A 24,118-nucleotide genomic window follows, 5' to 3' on the forward strand; every position below is an offset into this window, starting at 1 on the left:
GAGAGAGGGAGAGAGAGAGAGAGAGAGAGAGAGAGAGAGAGAGAGAGAGAGAGAGAGAGAGAGAGAGAGAGAGAGAGAGAGAGAGAGAGAGAGAGAGAGAGAGAGAGAGAGAGAGAGTTTTGAAGTTATGGGACACAGTCAGTACAAAGGCATTGAAGAACAAAGATGGAGTAGCAAGTAAACCAATATACTTGATCATATAGCTCAGAGAGGAAAGTGTAAGAATACTGGATAGCAAAGGGCCAAGGGAAGATGATTAGATTCCAAATACAATATAGTGTTTTATGTTTAGTCTTTAAGATAATAGAGAGCCAGTTGAATGACTAGGAGTGACATGGTTAGACCTATATTTTGGAAAAAAATCACTAGTAGAATCATGAAAGACTTTTTTTAGAGAAGGGGCTTTTACAATAGACATTTAAATGAGTATATACCCCAAAGAATAAACTCCTTGAAGGCAGATGTTGATTCCTCTTGGGGAGAGCTTACAAGAAGAGTCTTTGCATTCCTATTGCTTAGCATATAGTACATGCTTAAAATGTTTGTTAAATAGAAATGAATTATTATAATTTTTATCTTGATAGTTGACGTAGACCAAATATCCTATGGTAATGCTGCAGAAGCAATTAAAGTTTAAATCTGGCTCCTTGTCCTGCTTCCTGCAGCCTACAGAAAAAAATGAATTGTCATTTCATTAATAAGAACATAGTATATAGAAATTTTTTAGGGAAGCTAGGCTGCCAAAGCTGGAATGAAGACACTCTGAATTCCAATCTGATCTTAGGCACTTGCTAGCTATGCAAACCTGAGCAAGTCACCTAACCCTGTTTGCTTGAGCTTGTTCATCAGCAAAAATGAGCTGAAGAAATAAATGGAAGACTCCTCAAATATCTTTGCCAAGATGACCCCAAATGGGGTCACAAAAAGTGGGACTTGAACAATAAAATAGATTTTGGTCACCAGGTGGCACTACCATCAGGCTATTGGACCTTCATCAGAGTGTGTTTCCTATTCATGTGCTGGCTTTTTCAAAGGCCCCACTATTCTTACTGCTCCCCAGAGAGTGCTTAGCTTCTAAACTCTTAAGAGTTCTCTCTGGTCATATAATTTAGAGCTCACACAGCTCAGGGTGCCTGGGTGCTACCTCTAGATCCTATTTCATATGGAGTGATGAGTGAGATATAAAGCTTATCTCATCCCATGGCAAAATTCCCTATCTGAGGCTATGATCCAAAATTGTTAAAATAAGAAATTTTTAATTTATACTTTCAAGTACCTTGAGGACTTGATGACTACACTTGGGAGCCTCCTATTTTCAAATGACTAACCAGATTCATAAAATATCAATGATTGTCTTTTAATAGACCACACAATTTATTAAAATAGTCACAATAAAAGATTTGTCATGTAGCAAAACTATAAAATAACTTCTTCATTCAATTGTCTTTCTTGTTATTCTTCTAACCATCTTCACTGCCCAGAACATGGAAAGAAAGATTATGGGGAAGTAGTTCTGTGTTTTGATTTTCCCAAGACTGGTAAGCAAGCAGAGAAAATGGGGGCAAAGTGCCAAGATTTGGCAATGGTAGCCTCCGATGACATTGCAGCTGGGATTTTAAGGGAGCTGCCAGTCTCATTTAGTCTTACTCAGGTCTTGTCTCAGGTTGCCACTATGTCTCACATCTCCAAAGCCTTGACTTTACCTCTGCTCCAAATCTCTACAATGACTACTACATCTCTCTCAAATACACCCTAGTTCTTCTATCGTATCACCACCCCAACATGAGTTGGAGCTATAATAATTCAGTGGTCATGTTGGGAGCTACAAGTAACAAGTTGCTCTTGGCCCTTCTTCCTAATGAGCACTTCTAGTCTCATAAATCTCTCCTCTGATCTCAATGAAGGAATGCCATGGAATAATGGACCAAAAGTCTCTTCAAGAGCAAAAGGCTTCTTAATAAATCCATCCAAATTATTTTAATTTTCCTGTCTTCAGAAAGTAATGAACCTATTTGACCATTTTTATGCTTCAATCCCAGATCTAACTATTATATAGACTTTATATTGTCTATTATTTACCAAATAACAAAGACTTGTTGTACTTGGCTATTTGAATAAAGAAGAAAACCATTTTCAGGAAGGAAAGGTAGGAAATCTCTTCTAAGGCAAAACCAGCAGGGGTCCTATTGACCACATGGTGACATTGAGTCAACTTTATCAGCAAAACTTCTCCCTGATAAGCAAGGAAATACCTCTGCTCTAAATACCTTCTTCCTCCCTGAGAGGGAACCCATTCAATTCTCAACCAATCAGCTCAATGCATTTATCAGGAACAATAAGTCTTCTAACCAAATTCATTCAGGACTGGTTGTCACCAGTCAACATTTATTAGGCTCTTTCTATGTTTCAGGCACTGTAGTGAGTACTAGGGATATAAGGAAAGGCAAAAAATATATACATATATATGTGTGTATGTGTGTATATATATATAGTCTTTGTTGTCAAGGAGTTCACATTCTGATAAAGAAAAACAATAAGAAAAAATGCAAATGCAAGATAGATACTGAACAGATGGAATGTAATCTCAGGCAGAAGATACTAGGAGTAGTTTTAAACAAGAAAGATCTGTAGAAAATGAGATTTGAGCTGAATCTTGAAGGAAGGCAGGAAGCCAGAAGGCAGAGATAAGAAGGGAAAACATTACTATTAAAAAAAGAAAAAGAATGGCATGGAATAAATTTGTAAAGAACAGCAGGCTGGTGTAGTGAAATTATATAACTGGTAGAGAGGAGTAAAGTGTAAGAATACAGGACAAGTATGGAGGACTCTGGTGGGGAAGATCTTTAAAAGTCAAAGAAAGGATCTAATATTTGGTTCTGGAGGTAGTAGGTGCCACTGAAGTTTATTGGGGGGGGGAGGTAGAGCAGGTGTGTGTGAGACATCTTTTGAACCATACCTTAGGAGGCAAGTGAGTAGAAATTAGATTAGACCAGGAAGAAATTTGAGGCAAGGTTAGAGAATTTTAAGGGAAACTGAGGTTTGTATGTAAATGTATGTATTGTAAATAACCTCCCTCAAGACTAATGGAACTAGAGGATTTTCCTCACCTGTAGATCTACTGTCATCTCTTTCTTAAAGATAAATATGTGTGTGTGTGTGTGTGTGTGTGTGTGTGTGTGTGTGTGTTTCCCTGCAAAGTGTAAAGTGCATTTGTTTTGTAGTCAGAATATCTGTTATCAAATGCTGGTTCTTCTCCATACTTGCTGTGTAATATAACAGAAAGAGAATTGGGCATGGATTGAGGAAGATATAAGTTTAAATTTTAAAGAAGACATTGTATGACCTGAGGCAAGATATTTACCCTTGCTCAGCTTCCTCATCAGTAAGTTAAAAGTGTTGGATTTGCTGACCACTATTGCACATTTCTATAATGCTTTACATTTTTTCAAATTGTATTCACATGATCTAATTTGACCTCCATGTAATGCTGGCAGAAATTATTTTTATTGTCATTATACAGACAAGGGAATAGAAGAATAGAAGGAAAAAGAGATTTACTTTAGGTCAAAATAATGAAAGCAACTACAATTTATAGGTTTTTTTTTTAAGTTTCCAAAGCAATTTTTATGAATATTATCTCACTTTTATACTGATAACAATTTTGGGAGGTGGATACTATTACTATCACTATTAAAGTTGAGAAAACTAAGATATTTAGAGGTTAAATGTCTTGCTCAAGGAATTATCCGGGGCTAAAGTAAAATCAGGTCTTCCTTACTTCAAGGCCAGCACTTTATCAGATGCCCCACCCAATTGCCAGCTGGGGAGTGACAGCTCTGGATTTTGAATGCAGTTTTTCTCATGCCTAGTTTAGTGCTCTTTCTATATCACCCTAAAAAAACTAAAGTTTATACATATGCTAGGTATAAATGGATTTTTCCTGAGAAAAATAATAAGTATATACTTAAAATCATTAGTAAACATCTATAATGGGGAAAAGCTAGAAGCCTTCCTTATAAGATCAGGAGCGAAACAAGATTCCCATTATCACCAATATTATTTAATATTGTATAAAAATGCTAGCTACAAGAGAAGATAAAGAAATAAAAATAATTAGAATGGGCAAAGAAGTAACAAAACTAGCATTTGTGGCAGATATGAGAGTACATGTGGAAAATCCTAGAGATTCAACCAAAAAGTTAGTCTAAACTATCAGTAATTTTAGCTAAGATTATAAGCTAAACCTACATAAATCATCAGCATTTTTATATATTACTAACAAAATCCTGCAAGAAGATATAGAGATACTCTGTTTAGAATAACCACATATAGAACAAAATATCTGGCAGTATAACTGCCAAAACAAACTTAGGAACTACATGAACATAATTAAAAAATACTTTTTACCCAAATAAAGTCAAAGTCAGGTATAAATATTTGGAGAAATATTAATTATTCATGGGTGGGCAGAGCCAATATAATTAAAATGACAAACCTATTTAGACTAATTTGTTTAGTCATTAAAATCACAAATAAATTACAAAATAATTATTTTATTGAGTTAGAAAACTTTCTAATTAAAAAATGTAAAGACCTATATGAAGTTATCAAGAATGAAACAAGTAGAACCAAAGAAAAATTATATAGAATAACAGAAATATTGTTTGAAGAAATCACTTGTGGAAGAACAGATAAATAGAAATAAGGAAGATGTAGTTTCACATATACATATATCTTTTTGTCAGATGATGCCTTCTCTATTGTGAGGAGAAGAGGGAGTGAGGGAGTTACCTGTATATTTTAATACAACAAATACACAAATAAATTTAACTTAAAAAAAGACTAAAGTTAAGGGTTTATGTCAGGGGGCGGTAAGATATTCTTATCCATTTCTTGTTTATAATTAGCACCCTGGTCTGAGGGGCAGAATCCACATCAGATTTTGTAGCCAATCAACCAGCCTAGCAGTAAGATTCAGGAGGAATGATCTGATGGATTCAGCTGAAAAGAAGTTATAAAAGAACTTAGTGGCTATGCCAAATTGAGAAGAGAACTTGGTAGGTCGAACCCTAGGTAGAAATTACTATAAGTTTGAATCCACATTGTCCCGGGACTGAAGTGGCAAAGGAGGAAATGTACCCCAGGATTTTGTGGGGGAAATGTTTATACTTCTTTTCTCACTACTCCTTTGAGGTTAACAACCCTTTGTAAAAACCAAATGGTGTTAAATGGAACTAAAGTACTAATTCCTAGCAGTAATGGTCGGGACTGTGCAATGGAATGAAGGCTTGAGTTGATAGCATTTAGAAATAATCACCTTTGTGAATAAGGGAATGGCCAAAAGCAAGAGAAACCTGAAGTTTGAAGGGATGCTTCAAAAGAAGGGCAAATGGAACCTTCAGGACCGGCTAACTCAGGAGTATCCTGGAATGCTTAAATGGAAAATGTAGCCACCCAGGCTCTGGGATCTTAAATTATCAATGAGATTGAGAATTGGGATGGTATATTCCAGAGTCTAGAATCACTAATTACATTTTAGAGTTATGATCTTTTGATTAAGATGAAAGCAAATATGAATATGGTGTTTGTCAAATAAGCAGATGAAAGATATTGGAGAAAGATTACCAGTACACTTAATGATTGAATAAAGAATTAATAACCTCTAGATGAGATGGAATTTTAAGTCATATGTATAGAAAATTGAAATTAGGTTTTTATAATCACCTCTCTGAATGCAAGCTAAAAAAGTGGTTTTTGGCTTCATAGCACTTTATGTGAAAAGCATATAAGGATTTTGGCTAAATTCATGTTCAACATGAGCCTTCAGAATGATGCAGCTACTAAAAGAGCCATGTAGGCTTACATTTCAATACTTAAGGGATCTAGTATTTCATCAGTCTGAATATTTTCTCTGCTAGTGCATATAGTAATCTCTCAATGCTTTGGGGGGAATGGTTCTCGTGATCTGTAGTGGTTCAATAAAAATCATCACCTTTTGGTGATGAAGTACAGAAGGAAGATTTTAGTGGAGGAATAAAATCTTATGTTCCATTAATAAAGATAAAATTACATTACTTGCCCTACCCCTCTATACCTGTAGTCTTCATGGCTTGGGCCATTCAACTTTTACCAAAAGTTTCAAGTTACCTTGGCCACACATATTCTGTGTGTGTATGTGTGTGTGTGTGTGTGTGTGTGCATAAATATAGAAATATATATATATATATATATATACATAAATATATGTATAGATCTATCTGTCTATTTATCTATCTATCTGTCTGTCTGTCTGTTTGTCTATCTATCTACCTATCTATCTCTCTCACTACCATTGTACTTCAAATTTGCACCTACTTTTTCCCCAGGTGCTATAAGGCTGACATGAAGGAATGTTCTATCTTTCATTACCATTAGTAAGTGACGTTCTTGCTTTTGCTAAGAACTAATTGTGTCTATAGAATGATTGTTAATGGTAGCACATTGATAGGGACATGTGAATTATAATTTTATAGGTGCCCTAGAAACTTAAAGAGTAGTAGCTACCCTCTAGGGACTCAATCCATAAGAGTACAAATTGGGTACCCTAGAGGGAATTCTATATATGTCTGTATATGTATATGTACACATAAATATATAGGGTATCTCAAAAGGTTTACTAAAATCTTAAACTTTAGTAGTCTCTAAACTTAATAGTTATTAAGTCTTAAGACTTCACTAAGACTTTTGAGACCCTGTTAATAGCTATTGAATCTCTATATTTGAGTTCATCAGAGATCTACATTTCATAAATACAATCTCTGTATAAATGAGGTTCAGGACTCTATTTTCCAGAAAGTCTTTGAGAGTTCCTCTCCAAACTTAGCCAAACCTGTACTTGGATAACAGAGATATGGTCTACCATGGTGTCTATACTCAAAGTCTTTCTATGTTGGTAGGACCTTCTGGAGTACATGATTCCTGGAGAGCTTTGAAGAACATTTTCAGTATGATAAGGAAAAGCAGATAACTTTGAACTTTGACAGAGAATTTATATGCTTGTATAGAAGTTATTTTCTTATGCCTGATATGTGGCAGAGTCACTGGACTTTAGAAGGTCTTGCCAGCAGATAGCTTTGACTACCAGTTTGGAAAGACTTCAACTCCAAGACAAGTCATTCATCTGTCATTCAGGAATTAACCCAGTTGAGTGCCAAGAGGCTCATTACTGGGTTGGTCTTAGCATCATAAATCATTCAGTCAAACCAACTTTCAAAGGCCATGATTAGGTAAATAGAGGGGATGTGATATGATTTGTATCCATGAAAGATGAACAAAAATCTCAAAATTTAAAAATATACACATATCAGATAGCTGTTTAATATTATCCATAAAGGTCATTCCTTCTCCCTTTTCCCTGTCCCACACCATCCCCCAGCCTACAGACCCTGTCATAATTCTGACACTTGGGGAATAATTATCTGGATGTTCCTTTTAGGGACAAACAAAGAAAGCAGTGGCATTTAGGTCATAAACAGAGGAAGGAGGCATTGGCATAGGAAATTGGTTGTGGCACAGAAAACAGACTAACAGTGGGGTATAAACCTTGGGGATGGGTTCAGTAGAGAGCATGGGAGGCATTGGCTATGAAATTATGAGCCAGGAAAGAATCCTAGGGTTCAGTTGGATGCAGCTCTCAATCCTTCAACACGGTGCTTAGCAGCCATAAAAAAAAATAAATAAGCAAACAAAAGTCTACAAAGCCTTTCCAGAGGTAATGAAAAGAAACTAGAACACATTATTCTAGCCTAGATAAATGTTACAGTGTCTGGAAGTGGGACCAAAGATCCTGGCAAAGAGGGCATTTTTTAGTAATAGAAGAGGTATAGGAAAGGTGATCAGAAACAATATGAGGAATCTGCCTTCTGGCACCCTAAAATGATTAAAGAAACCGAATCCAGGGTATTAGAAAGTAAAAAAAAAAAAAGTGACAGAGCAAAAGAGCCTCACTGGGCCAGTAGGGCCTGAAGGAAACTCACAGCTAGTTTGTCTAGTCCTTTTCAGATTCAATGGATTTAAATTCAGACTGAGCTCAATGGAGTAGCAAAGAGAAGCATCCCAGAAGCATCTTGACCCAGTGGTAAGAACAAGGAGCAAAACGTCTCCCATGAAAGCCTGGCCACACAATGACATTTATTAAAAGCCATTTTCTTCCTCACCAGCCAACCAATGTTGACCAGGCACTAACATTCTTTCTGACTTATTTCATTAACATTTCCTTCTGTTCCTGGAGCAGTCAGAGCTCTGGGGGAATCTCTGCCCCTCCTCTCTGCCCCCCCCTTCCCCAATGGGGGCATTGACTTGGAGCCAGGGTGTTGTCTGCAGAAAGAGAAATTGCAAAACCACAAATCGCAGAAAATCATCACTGCCAAAAAAACGAAAGGAACACACAATATCACGGTACCTCTTAAAAAGCAATTGCTTGTTTTACAGCCCTCGGGATAATTCAGGTTTGCTTGGCAATGCTCTCACCCATACCACCCAGAAGACAACTCTCTTCCACCAGAAGCAGTGGTCCTGATGAATATATTTGGTTGAAAAGAAACAAGACACTTGGATGAAAACATTGCTCGGGGCCTGGTTGGGGATCGCAGGACCTTTGTCTTTGCCTGCTGCACGGCATTCATTTTGCAGCCCCTAGAGCCACGGAGTCTAGCCTCAGAGTGCAAGTTACTGTCACTGAACAGAAGGAGTGTCTCCACCAGCAGTAGCAAGTATATGGGTGGAGATCATTTTTCATGGTTACAGATGGATTCCATTCAAGTGGAGTGGGGTCATATGTGCAGCATACATCTCCCAGTCCATTGCTGTAGTTTCTTGTGCCCTCTGCTGAACAGAACTCCTACGTCCAAGCCCCCAATGTTAGAGGAGGATACTGAGGCCGAAGGAAGGGAAAAGATTTGACAAGAGCCACAGAGGGAAGAAGCAGAAATGCTGTGATCCCATCTCAGACTGACTTGAAATCCACTGCCCTTTCTACTAGCCTACTCTGCCATTTGGGCATCTAGGTAGTACAGTGTCCAAGCAAGCAGTCAGGAAGATTTGTCTTTACGAGTTCAAATCTGGCCTCCGACACTAACTGGGTGATCCTGGACAAGTCATTTCTCTTTGTTTGCCTCCATTTCTTCCTCCATAAAATGAGCTAGGGGAGGAAATGGCAAATCCCTCTAGTATCTTTGCCAAGAAAACCCTAAGTAGGGTCATAAAGAGTCAGACAGGACTGTGACATGCCTGAACAACAGCAACAACAATTCTGCCTTTTATGGACACTGATTATTTTAAATAGCCTACTGATTTGATTAGGTTGCCTTTGGGTCAGTTTAGCGGTTCCAGCCATACTCATAAAAGGCAACATTTTATGGTTTAAATTTCTAAAGAGCTGACAAAAATTGAAAGTAAAGTTCACATTAACCACTTGTGGTTGGGTTATTCCATTGTCCCAGTGTCTGAATTATACCAATTGAGACTTCAAAAATCTGCTCACAGATGACTTGTAAATAATAGATCCAATCAAGGGTGAGTATAGATTTAATTAGTTCTCGCTGGTGTACTGCTCAAGCCGAGATTTACTTGAAGCCTTTCAGATTGTTTGCAAACTACAAAATGAGCTGCATGTAGGGGATAGAGATTCACAAATGTGTGTGTTACTGGTTAGAAGTTCTAGTAGGGCAAAAAGTGTGTCGCTTCAATGATCAAATCTCCCTGTTGCCGGAGTAGATGGTGGGTACATTCTACACTTTTACTGTTGTTTTAAGGGACAGTAAGGTGCCATAGTAGCTAGAGGGCTGGACATGGAGCCAAGAAACTAGCTTACCTTAGGCAAGTCATTGAACCTTTCTAGCCTCAGTTTTCTCATCTATCAAAAAAGGGATGATAATAGCATCTCCTTCATAGAATTGTTTTGAGTTAATCACACATATTATATATAATGTGTGTGTGTATATATATGAATATATATTTATATGCATGTATAGATTGGTATATGTGTTTACATGGGGGCAGCTAGGTGGCTCAGTGAATAGAATGCCTTGTCTAAAGTCAGAAAGACCCAACTTCCTTAGTTCAAATCTGGCCTCAGTCACTTACTATGTAACTCTGGGCAAGTCACTCAACCCTCTTTGCCTCAATTTCCTCATCTGTAAAATGAGCTCAAGAAGGCACTGGAAAACCACTCTAGTATCTTTGCCAAGAAAACATCAAATGGAGTCACAAAAAATCAGACATGACTGAAATGACTGAACAACAATGTGCATGAATATATATAAATATGAACACATACAAATATATACACATATGTATTAATATATACTTATATGTACATATTCAAAGATATATACATATTCACACAGAGCATCTCCAAAGTCTTATTGAATATTAAGCTTTAAGAGCTTAATATATAATAGCTTTAATAGCTTACAAATAATACATACATACATATGTAATTTTCCTAATCTTTAAGAGCTCTGTGAATTATCATCATCATTATCATCCTTGATCCTCTACTCAAATAAAACCAAATCTAGGGCTAGATTTTAAAAGTAAACATAGTAATTTTCAGACAGAGGCATTGAATAGTACTTTTAAGTGAACCTTGGCAAGGAGATGGCTAGTTCAATATTTGTATTCACATTTTCCTATGGATATAGCTGTTCCTAAAATCTTATGTTCTACCTCATCCAAATTTCTCTTACTTGTGTAATTTATATATATGTATAATTATGTAATATATGTGATATATGAATTTATAATTTTATAAGTTTGATACTTAAGTGTTTTTTTTCCCCTCTTTAAGGTTATAGCTTTTCTTAACTCCTACAGATGTTATTAGGTAGGAAATGGGAACAAGGGATAAAGCAAACCTGAGCAACTTCCCCTTTGTAACATTCATTCACTATTGAAGAGGCAGAAAATAAAGGTCAATAGTAAACATTTATGTAACAAAAGCACTCTTGGCAACAGAAAAAACAGGGTTTGCTAATAAATTCCAAGACAGCTCTATTGACAGAAACTGTTTAAAACATCCATATGGCTTGATAAAACAATAAAGCCCCCCAATAATATGTGCTGAGATTGACATTTAAAGGAGCTAGTAAATAGAGAAGTCTCTCAAATTAAGTTTAATGGACTTTAAGCCTTATAAAGAATTGAGATTTTTTTCTATTGGCAATAGAGCTCATGGCACTCTAAGGCAGCCCACATATGTATAATATTGGGGGGGAAAGGAGGGGGAGAGAAACAAAACCAATGCTGGTTTTACAAAAAGAAATCTGTATTATATAGCAGGACCATCTTTTATTTAACAGGGATCTGTGTGGAGACGATTCTTCATGTTTTTCAGAGGAAATAGTTCTGGCTTTGATGTGTTAAAGTTTGATGTCTGGCAATAGCTTTGATTCCCAGAAACCAACAATAAACATCATTTTGGGAAATTAATAGTTTGCTTTGCTGATGTTTGGAAGTACCCATCTTTTCAGATCCTCAAAGAAGAGCATGTTCAATTGCAAAGAGAGTTTAGTAATTTGGAATCTTCCATGCAAGTGGGTTAACACTTTTGGACCCCAATGGACCCAGCTAAACGCTCCAATGCCAGCTGAATAAGCACACAGGTAATATGGGCATGATGACTTCCTGATGTACCATCTGAGTACCTCAGCTATTCTTAAGTTAAAAATTCTTTTAGAGACAATTAGATTTCTGTCATTTGAGGATATCATTATCATTATTTTATTTCATGGAGAAATAGTCGTTTTAATTCACAAAGGCAAAAATCACCTACACAAGCTGCTTAACAGGCTCATAAATTCCAGGCTTCAGAACAAGCATACTTATTTCTGGCCTCTAGAATGAGGTAACTTTGGTGGTGCTACTTGAGGTTCTGAGGACCATGGAACTTATTCTAGTATTGTAACCCTTAAGACAGAGAGAGCATTGCTTTCCCCAGTAGCTTTGATATTGAAACTTTGACAAAATATCCAGGATTCCCATCAGGTTACAAGATACAATTTATATCTCCACAATGCCACACAGGGACTTGAAAAGTGAAAAAGGCAGTCAAACAAACAAATCAATATTTGAAAATAGTCTGAAAATGGGTTTTGTGTAGATGGACCAACACAATGACTAGCTGGCATTTTTATCATACTGTTTAAGGGGATATTCAAATTGCTCCCTCCAAACTCCAAAACAAAGCAAAACAAAAAGCAGATCAGATTGTTTTGCTCAATAAAACATCCCACCTTGTCAAAATCAATGGAAGGACATACATATCATCTAACAATTTCCCTACAAGACCACATTCATTCATCCAGGATTTAAAGACACAGAAGCCCAATAAGATGAGGATCTCTAAAAAATAGATACGGTAACTGTTTCAAGGAAGGAACTAATGTACTTACATTTTGCTGCAGGTGAAATGTCGGTCTTTAATATGTAGACTCTGAAAACCAAAAAGGGAGAGAAAAGGAGAATATGGTTAAAAAACAAAACAAAACAAGGGAATTATAATGGCTTGCGGATGAAAAATAGAGTGGACTGCTTCTGAATGTGTATCTCTTGGCTAAGAAAAGAAAAGCTCATAAATGAGGAAGCACTTCAAGTGACAAACTCAGCATAGAGATTCAAGAAGCCAGATTTCTGTAAAGGAAAAAAAATCTTTTTGGATGGTAGTTTCCCAGAAAATTATTATCTAGATAAATAATGATATTCGCTACTATATTCAATTGAGGTAAGGAGGATGACACATTTATTTTTTCTTAAACTGAGAAATGCAAAGTCATTGCCATCATAAATCCAAATAGTATGTAAAGGAGGGGAACAATAAGTTAAAATCTATGCTTTGGGAATTGGGTTAACAATAATCTAGTCATTTTGTTTTGACTAAACAAGATTCACTGATGCTCTTTTACTATCATTGTGACTCTAGAGTAAGGGGTTCTTAACTTGTGTTTGTATGACTATGTGTGTGTCTGATGAAGCTCATGGATGCTCTCTCAGAATAATATTTTAAAAATACAAGACAAAATATTTATATTACAAAAGAAATTAAATGTTAGTGAGAATAATATATGTACAATATACACATGTGTGTGCATGTGTTTGTGTGTGTCTTCATCCAAGTTTACAGTCTCTCTGAAATCTATGTACAGAACATGCATAGATTGGGTGATGGGGTCCATCAACTACCTGTTAAGGGGTAGAGTGATCACATTAAAACAGATAATTTCCTATATTTAAAAATAAGATAATTAGAGTGTGTTAGAATCAAAGCCTACAAAGCTAGTCATTTGTTCCCAGATTTGGACTTTTAATTCTCAATATTTCTAGCGAGATCAGTTCCTGAGATTCATCACACCATTCATCATATTCATCATACCACTTAAATTCACTTGAGATGTTTTTCCTGAAAAAATCAATAATTGAAATGCAGAAATATTTTTGGATTTAAAGTCAGAGTGCCATTTTCAAATCCCAAGTAAGTCACTTACTATGTCATTTTGGGGAAGTCACTTAACTTAGAAGGACCATGTGTTTTATCTGACACAATTTTTTCTTAGACATTTGAAACTCAAAAAACCTAAAGTATTCCTAATTCATAGTCCATGACTTTTTTCTATATCTTTATTATCAGGGTTCCTTAGTTTTCTAAAGACTTTTCAAATCATGAATGAAATAAAACACCTGGTTCTACTAAAAAAAAAACCAAACAAACAGGTGATGCATTTGCTTAAACATTTTATACTTTTGTTATAAATAAGGGGAAATTCTCCAACATTTATTTATATTGAACAGTCATTTCTTTGACCATATTAGTATTTTCCCGTTGGAACATCAGTAGAATTTGTCAACACTTAAAAAATCTTGTGGATCATGTATTTGTAGAATAAAATAAAAATTTAGCCTTGCTCATAATTTCCATTACTTTACAAATTATTCTTTTCAAATTTTCTGAAAGGTTATAATAATATGGCTTTACTTACATCCTTACGAATAAGATGTCTAAGGGATACTTGGGTTAACAGATTTAAGAACTAATAAGAAATAACCCATCTAACTTATCCATAGGTGAACTTTCAGGTAGTGAATTCAATGATATAAATGCTACTCCTGCAATGTGTGAAGCAGAGAAAGAGTATTACTCATCTGATTCAAGAGATAATGAACGTCAGTGAAGTTCCTTTCATAATGAACAATCCAAAAGGGAATGAGCAATGCAATTCTTTTCAGACCCAAGTTTATAACAAAAGGTAAAGATGGTTCTTCTTGGCAATAGACTGTTGCTTCTCAAGCAGTATAAGGGTCCTTAAAAAAAAGTAAATATTATTAAATCGCAATCTGGTTCTACCACATATTATGACACCCATTTGTAAGTCCTTTTTCTCTTTTTAATTTAATTTTAGATTTTAGAATTAAATTTAAGAAACATTTCAGTAATAGGCAATGCTAACTGGTCTATTACATTATATGAATTAGAAAAGTTCTTTTGTCTCATTGTCTGTCACTCATAGTGTTATTGTTAGAAGAAACCTCCCCATACAATGTAGATGGAATAGTTCCTTTGTTCAATAAGGCTATGTACAAAATCAATTCCTAGATATAATGAAATATTTTCATATTGACCTGAAAACTAAAGGAAAGCAAAATCTATCTTGACAAGTTTTGTCTAGCATCTTCACTGTGGAATCCTTTTATTGAAAATTGCCAGAAGGCATTTATTCTTTATGCATATATAACGGTCAATGAGTAATTGTTGCTTTGCAAGGCACACTATAAATTTATTTAGCATAAGTCAAACAAGTTAGACAAATATGACCTGAAATTTTGGCTGGCAATACATATTGAAAAAATTGCTTGTTTACCTTTACTTGGAAAAAGAAAATTCTAGAAACAGTGATATCACTGTACCTACAGATACAGTATTGAAGCTCATGAAACCATTAATCAACAAGGGCTACAATGTAATCTGAAACAATAAGAGAATGAGAGGTTCGTGAGCTGTAAAATAGGTAATTTTTGATTACATAAAGTTGAAAAGAATTTACACGAATAAAATCAATGTATTTAAAAGTATAAAAAGGAAGAACCTCGGGGTTGTTGTTGGTAGAATTTTCACAGAAAGTTTCTCTGAGAAAAATCTTGTTTCTCAAATATCTTGAGAGCTAAATTTATAGGAATAAATTTATAAGGAAAAGATACATTCTTCAAATGAGAAATAGACAAGGGATCTGAACAGACAATATTCAAAGGAAGAAATCAAAGCTATCAGTAGTCATATGAAACTATGTCCCTAATAATTAGAGAAATGTAAGCTGTGACAGCTCTGAATACTACTTGATTGTCATCAGAATGACTGAGAAGAAAGAAAAGAACAATGACAAATACTGGAAGTGATATGGAAAATAGGTGTGCTGATGCACAGTTGGCAGAAATATGATCTAATCAAACCATTATGGAGAACAATGGGGAACTATGCCTATAAAGTCTTTAAACTATGCCTATAAAGCTATTAAACTGACAATAATACCAAAAACTAAGTCTATACCCTAAAAAATGGAAGGAAAAGAAGTACCCAGATATGCAAAAATATTTATAGTAGTTTTTGGGATGAGTAGAAAAGAGTTGAGAACTGAGGGGAAGTCCATTAACTGGGGAATGGCTAAATAAATTATGATATATGAATATGACAGTACTAATGTGTTATAAGAAATTATATAGAAGATGGTTTCAAAAAGACCTAGGAAGAATTTATGAACTGATGCAGAGTGAACAGTACCAGGAGAACAATTTATACAGAAATAATAATATTGTTTAGGTCCAGTTTCTGCCATTCTGCTTTTCAGTTTTCCTATTTTTTTAATCAAATAGTGAGTTCTTGACCCAATAGCTAGAATCTTTTAAGTGTATCAAACACTAGGTCACCATGCTCATTCACTTCTATATATTTGTACCTAGTCTGTTACACTGATCAATAACACATTTCTTATCTGGTACCAAACTGTTTTGAAGATTACAGCTTTGTAGAATAGATTGAGATTTTGTACTTGCTAGGCCTCTCTCCACATTTTTTTCACTGATTTTCTTAACATTCATTATCTTTTGCTCATCCAGAGGAATTTTGTAATTTTTTTGAGCTTTATAAAGTAATTCTTTGATAGTTTGATTGATATGGCACTGAATAAGTAAATTAATTTAGGTAGTATTATCATTTTTACCATATTGGCTCAGACTAACCATGAATAATTAAAATTTTAATTTAATTATTTTATTTAATTAAATTTAAGCAAAACAAATTAAATTAAACCCTTTTTAAAAACCTTTGCCTTCTGCTTTAGAATCAATACTGTGTATTGGTGCTAAGGCAGAAAGGTAATAAAAGGGATTAAGTGACTTGCCCAGGGTCAAACAGCTAGGAAGTGTCTGAGGGCAGATTTGAACCTAGAACTTCCCATCTCTAGGTCTGGTTTTCAATTCACTGAGTTACACAGCTGCCCCCTAACAATTAAGCATTTTCAAATTATTTAGATCTGTCCTTATTTGTGATAAGTATTTTATAATTGTATTCATATAATTATTATGTGTCTTGACAGGTAGAGTCCCAAACATTTTATACTTTCTATGTTTATTTTAAATATAAATTTGTCTTTCTTTTCCTTCAAGGTTTTGTATGTATGTATGTATGTATGTGATTTATCTTTCTATTCTGATGATTTGTGTGGACTTATTTTATATCCTAGGGAAATTAGGTCATGAAGTGGATAGAGTACCAGGTCTGAAATTAGGAAGCCTCATCTTCCTGAATTCAAATTTGGCCTCAGACACTTAATAACTAGATGACCCTTGACAAGTCACCTTACCTTGTTTGCCTCAGTTTCCCCATTTGTCAAAGGAGCTGGAGAAAGGAATGACAAAGCACTCTAGTATCTTTGCTAAGCAAACTCCCATCAGGGTCATGAAGAGTCAGACATAACTGAAACAAAATGAACACCACAGCAACATCATGTCTACTTGCCTATTGTTAATGAGAAGTGGACTTGTTGGGGGCTGTGTGAATTATAGTGTTAGATATATTAGATTGGCAGGATATATCTATAGAAGCTGAGAGAGCTGTCCCCCTTTGGGGACTTAAACTATGAATTTAAGTATAAGTTAGAAAGAGTTACCAAGAAGGGGGTCTACATATATAAACTACTTTTTTTGCCAATAGCAATTCAGAATATGTAGGGAAATCATGAAGCTGAAATTTTTGGATTCCTGTTTTGGCTCTGCCAATTTTTAGAACTCTGACTAGAAATAGAGGCAGTTGAGGCATAATCTATTGAAAGATCATGGGATCATAGACTGAGCTGAGATGATTAGAGACTTTAAGGTCAGATCTCCTCATTTTAAGAAAACTGAGACCCACGTCCATCCAGAGAGCAAGTAGTAGAGTGGAGATTCTCTTTTGCTTCCAAATTCAATGCTGTCTCTACTGTGCCACAGTGGGACACATTGGCACAAAGGATAATTTGACCAACAGGTGAAATTGGAATGAAAGAGATTATGATCTACTAGAAAGTTCCAATCTCACTCCTGTGGGGATTAACGGGAAGGGAAAGTAGGCTCTGAGAAAGAGGCAGCACATATTGAGCCAGAACAAGTCAGAAGAGGAAGTTGAAGTTAGGTCTATAAATGGAGGTCCTTATGAGAAGGAAAAGCATGGACCTCTATGTCCTTCTCCTCTACTCCCCAATGCAGATTTGTTAGGTAGAATCCTCCTATCCGTTTAAGTTCTGCCAAGGTTTGGCTCAGTGAAGAGCTGGAAGGATGAGTGATTGGGAATGGGGAGGTGGGGATGTTTACACATGTATTGTTATTTCGCAATTTTAGACATTGTGAAGTTAACCAGGCTCCTTAAGATGTTATTCTCAAAGCTAGAAAATTTCCCCATGGGTAAAGCATCTACATTATCCAAAACATAAAGGATGAAAAATTTGTTCTTGGATTCATTCTAATACTGCTTTTCACTCTCCTCTCCTTCAGCCTGTACTAAAGTTCATGGAGGAGCCTGTTAGCAAGGTTAATGTTTGTATATCCCAAAACATTTATATACATTTCTCTTTGGCTTGACTAAGAACCACAGACCACGTGCAGAACATAGGAACAGAGACAACAGGAACACTTCAGTTCTCTCTGCTCACAATTTATAGAGGAAAAGGTCTTAGAAGCTGGCCTAAATTACTATCTTTCCTTTGTCCAATTCCATGAAAAAGGGCTAATTCAGCATTGATGTGAGAGCCAGTGGTTTCACAAAGGACAATAAATGAACCTCAACTAGTTCTGATTCATACCTATCTTATTCATCCCAGTCTGTTGACTTATTTAACCTTCTGATGATGGTGAGAGAGAGAGAGAGAGAGAGAGAGAGAGAGAGAGAGAGAGAGAGAGAGAGAGAGAGAGAGAGAGAGAGAGAGAGAGGTATAGAATGGAGGACTAAACTTGGAATAAAGAAATAACCAGGTCTGAATTTGGTTTGGAGTATTTATTACCTAGCCTCTTTAAGACTTAATTTCCTCATTGTAAAAAATTGAACATAATTATCTCAATAATGCCTTTCTCACAGTGTTGTGAGGATTAAATAAAATAATATATGGATAGCATTTTTAATACTTAAAGTGCTATATGATTAAGAGTAATAGTAACCTGGGTTCAAACACTTCCTAGTTGTGTGACTTTGGGCAAGTCACTTAACTCTATTGTCTAGTTTTTGCCCTTTGGTCTTTGAATTGTTACTTAGGTAGAAGGTAAGAGCTTTTGAAGAAAGTAATAGTAATTTATATTTACAATAGAATAAAAGATCCCCCAAAGCAGTTCAGGATAGATTTTATTTTTGTCTTTATTTGCCTAGTACCAAGCATTAGCATAGGACCTGCTTACAACAAGCACTTAATAAATTCATGTTAAATTGCATAATACAATAATAATTTAATAATCACTTTTCTTTTTTATTTTCTTTTGTTTTGTTTTTTTAATTTTTCCCATGGTTACATGATTCTTGTTGTCTCCCTCCCTTCTTCTCCCCTCTTCTCTCCTTCCTGGAGTTGACAAGCAATTCCACTGGGCTATATGTATATTATCACTCAAAACCCATTTCAGTATTCATTATAATTAACTTTTTGAGAAAAAGCCTTTTAAGCACAACAACATGTCTTGGAAAGCACACTGGATTTAAAACTGGAAAATCAGGGTTCAGGCTTAGGATCTGCCATTTACTGGCTGTGAGCAAATCACTTAACTTCTTTGAACTTTAGGTTTTTTTTTGTTTGTTTTGATTTTTTTAAACTTGGTTAATGTTTTTCCTTCATATAACTTCCATTTCTTTTTCTTTCATTTTTTACTTCCCCCCCCCCTCCACTGAGAAAGAAACAATAAAAAAAGCCTTTGGAACAAATATGCATCATTAAGCAAAAACAAATCCTATATTAGCCATAACCAAAAATGTGTCATTTTCTCTACATGGATCCTTCACCTCTGTCTGAAGGTAGGAAGCATATTTGTTGACTTGGTCCACAAGAATCTGAGCATCTCCAGCATCTAGCATGGTGCCATGTATGTTACTGATGCTAAATAAATATTTGTGGAATAGAATTGTATTCATATAATTGGAGGGTGGAGCCTCAAAATTAGTTCTAGCTCTAAATCTTGAGATACAAAAAGCCCAAGGGTGGTGCTTTCTATTCTGCCTACCTGTTATATATGTATTTTAATTTATTTCGGAGCAATGGATGGGCAAGTTTGTTATATTGATTTGCATGTTGCCTCTCCCATAGGATGGTGAGCTCCTTGAAAATATGGACTATCTTTTTCCTTTTTTTTTATCCTTAATGCTTAAAATAGTTCCTGGTACATAGTAGCCAAATTAATTAACTAAATTAAAATGAATGTTTATTGACTGACTGAACAGATAATTGAACTGGCAAATGGTTAGACTAGGGAATGGAACTCTTAGATACATAATATTCACACATCCTGCACTTGTGTAACTGATCTGAGTTTGGACATTCATTATGAGTTGGGCTTTCCTCAGGAACTGATCACTTTTGAAGAAAAAAATTTGATTTTCTGGTTTTGGAAAGAGTTAAGGGACCTTCCTTAGATCTGAATCTAATATACTTTAATCACCCTACTACTAAACATAGGAAATTAGGGGCCACTAGGTGGCTCAATGGATTGTAGCCAGGTCTAGAGATGGGAGGTGTTGGGTTGAAATTTGTCTTCAAATGTTTCCTAGCTTTGTGATCCTAAGCAAGTCACTTAACCCCATTGTCTAGCCCTTACCCCTCTTCTGCTCTGGAATCAACATACAGTGTTTTTGATAATTGTATTCAGTAAAATTATTTTCCTTTGTAATTCTATGTATTTTATTAATTTAATAACATCATTTAGAGAAAAGATACACTATTTAAAACAAGTTAGAACCCCTGCTATAGACAGACAAGGAGAAATATCAGTGGGGCAGGATGTGCACTGAATTTTGCATGACTAAGCAAATTAAGTGTATAATTGTAAAAAAAGGAAATTTCAGAGTTGAGAAGGATCATAGAAGTCTTTCTAGTCTAACTCAATTCACAAACCATAGACACCAACTTTTTCCATACCCTGATATGACAATATATGACAATACATAGATTATATATGTGACAATATCTATTCTAATAGAAATGAGTTATATTTTATCAAAAGCTCTGCATCTATTGAAATAATCATATGGTTTCTGTTGGTTTCATAATGAAGACAGGCAATTATGTGGACAGTTTTCCTCATATTGAACCATCCCTGCATTCCAATAAGCTATTCTAAGCAGATATTTATAATTTCTAAGAAAAAAGAAGAAATAATATATCATACACTCAAAAAACATTGGAAAACGCCAGTGTAGATGCTGCCTAGTGTTACACACTCTGCCTGAAAGCAGTAAATGTTATGGAAAACTCTTCAGAAACCGTGTGCCCTTCTCCTTCTTCGGGAGAACATGTTGCTAGGAAACAAAAACTTAGAATGTACTCACCTGCTGAGAAAAGGTCTATAGCCTCACGGTAATGCAACCTCTCAGAGTAACAAGACTGCCTTTAGCCATGAACATGTGAACAAAGGAGGTTGTTTGCTTCAAGGTTTCACTTTCATGGAGTTCTACAATTGGATGACACTATTACATTAATACTGATTATGCTGAAAGGGATTCAGATGTGCCCTTGAGTGTATATTATGCTGCTACAAAATGCCATGCCACCAAGCACTCTTCTTTGGAAGCAAAGTAAACAACAAAGCGAAGGGCAGTCTTGCCTGATAGATGAGTCCTACTGACTTATATTTTATTCAAACTGGTGTATTGTTGCTTCAAACTTATCTCATTATTAAAGAAAATAAGAGATCCCTGAAAAGGTGTGTGCCAATGTTTCCATTCTCATTCACTAAGACATGACTGGCAAGACAGATAACATTATGTTGGTGTGTATAATATTCTCCTAGTGAAGCTTGCTTCACTCTGTATTAGTTCAGTCTTCCCAAGCTTTTCTGAAATCATCCTGCTCATCAGTGCATATAGCATAATCGCATTCCATTACAATCATATACCATAACTTGTTCAGCCATTCCCCAATAAATGGATATCCCCTCATTTTTCAATTCTTTGCCACCACAAAAGGAGCTGCTATAAATATTTTTGTACAAATACGTGCTTTCCCCTTAAAAAAAATACCTTTGGGATATGGATCTAGTAGTGGTATTGCTTGGTCAAAGGGTATGCACAATTTTATAGTCCTTTGGGCAGAGTTCCAAATTGCTCTCTAGAATGGTTGCATCTCTACTAACAGTACATTAGTGTCCCAGATTTTCTAGATCCCCTCCAATCTTTATTATTTTTCTTTTCTGTCACATTAGTCAATCTGATAAGTGTGAAGTAGTACCTCAGGGTTGTTTTAATTTACATTTCTGCAAGTAATAGTGATTTGGAGCATTTTTTCACATGACTAAGGACAGTTTTAATTTCTTCATTAATTTCTTCATAAAATTGTCTGCCTAAACCTTGACCATTTATCAACTGAGGAAAGACATGTAATCTTTTTTTTTTAATACCTTTACTTTCCACCTTAGAATCAATACTATGTATTTGTTCCAAGACAGAAGAGTGGTAAGGCTAGGCAAAGGGGATTAAGTGACTTCCCCTGGGTTACACAGTGAGGAAGTGTCCAAGGCCAGATTTGAACTTAGGACCTCCCATCTCTGTGCCTGGCTCTCAGTTTACTGAGCTACCTCGCTGCTGAAACATGTATTCTCATAAAAATTTTTTGACTTGGTTTTCTATATATTTGAGAAATGAAGTCTTTATCAGAGATACTTGGTATAAAATAATTTCTCCAGCTTTCTGCTTTCCTTCTCATCTTGGTTGCATTGGTTTTATCTGTGTAAAACATTTTTTTAAATTTAATATAATCAAAATTATCCATTTTATAATACATACTGCTCTCTATCTCTTATTTGGTCAAAATTCTTCCCCCATCCATAGGTCTGACATGTATTCCTTGCTTGGAGGAGGATTTGTTAAAAAAAACAAAACTGAAAAAGAAGAGAGGGAAGCTAGCTCTGTCCTTAAATAAATGGTGTTAACTGCTGTGAGAATGGCATATTTTTTTACTCTTTACTGAATTCCAGGATATCTAGTCATTTAGTGGATCATAGATTTCGAGCCAGAACAGATCTCATAAGTCATCTGATAAAACCTCTCTCTTTACAGATCAGAAAATTGAGACACAGAGTCAGAGATTTGCCAATGGGAACACTGGTAATATTGATTGCCTATTTTGTGTCTTGAAATATTTCACATTTTTCATATGATGGGCACAATAAGCATTTGTTGAATTGAATTATACAATTGTCACCATATAAAAAAGGATCTGACTAGTTGGAGCATCAGGATGCTGATAAAAAGGTAAATATTGAGGCAAGGATATAGATGCTAATTGCCAATTGAATGGTTGAGAAAGAAAGGATGAATAAGGGCCAAGAATTGGCTGGATTTTTCCTCTTCTCTCCTGAATAAGAATAGCTATGGACAGGTGTAGAACCTAATTCAATCAAAGCAGTCAGAGATAAGCTAGCCTATCTAAAAGAAAACAATGACAAGAATGTAGAAACTTGTATCTACTTTCTACAACCTCTTCCTCCCTCAAACTTATACCAGACTATGTGGTCTCACTTGAAGGGAGAAAATTGAATTATCTAAGAAAAGAAAATGAGGCCTTTATAACTTCCTGAGATTTCCTAATTATTAGAAGACACACTAGAAACAACAGAATTATAATAATAAATATTTATATAATGCTCCAAGATTTGCAAAGCATTTTCTATGTTATCTCATTTGATCCTTGAAACAACTCTGTGAAAGAGGGGCTCTTATTATCTTATAGTCCAGAAAACTAAGGAGCAAATAATTGAAGTGACTTTCATAGGGCCACAGTTTGCATCACGATTTGAACCCAGATCTCAAAGAGCAGTGAGGTGTTACATTGGGTCTGGAATCAGGAAGACCTGAGTTCAAATCTGGTTCAGACATTTAATAACTGTGACCCCAGTGAAGTCACTTATCCATATTTGCCTCAGTTTCCTCATCTGTAAAATGAATTGGAAAAGGAAATGGCAAACTGTTTCAGTATCTTTGGCAAGAAAACTTCAAATGGGGTCATGAAGAGTCAGTCAGACATGACCCAAATGACTGAACAACAACTTCTTAACTCCAATGTCCACATTGTCCACTGAGTTACTTAACTGCCATAAGGAATGAAGAATGTTATCTTCTAGTACATACCTCATTCTCACCAGAATAGTCTCTCTTTCAGTCAGTGACCTTTTCCATATGGAAAATCTTAATGTAATCTAAATGTATTTCCAAGGTGAAAGTCATCCTGGGATTATTTGGCACACCCTAAACCTACATCTCTCTTCCTAAATTGTTTATATTTGTCCATTCCCTAGTTCAGGTTCTCATACTCTTAAATGAACTATTGTTATACATGCTAATTGCTTTAAGCCTCTCCCAGTTCTAGTCTATCCT

The 24,118-nt window shown here is 35.4% G+C and overlaps 1 protein-coding gene across 1 annotated transcript in view; it reads right to left on the reverse strand.

Annotated features, from left to right (window-relative positions):
• Positions 1–24,118, reverse strand: part of ANKFN1 (ankyrin repeat and fibronectin type III domain containing 1) — a 587,864-nt gene that overhangs the window by 333,912 nt on the left and 229,834 nt on the right. Inside the window, exon 2 of the mRNA XM_056816551.1 lies at positions 12,432–12,472. The gene's annotated coding sequence lies outside the window, so the exon portion shown is untranslated. The remainder of the gene's footprint in view (positions 1–12,431; positions 12,473–24,118) is intronic.

The sequence above is a fragment of the Monodelphis domestica genome, chromosome 2, assembly GCF_027887165.1.
Source record: "Monodelphis domestica isolate mMonDom1 chromosome 2, mMonDom1.pri, whole genome shotgun sequence".
Taxonomy (NCBI): Eukaryota; Metazoa; Chordata; class Mammalia; order Didelphimorphia; family Didelphidae; genus Monodelphis; species Monodelphis domestica.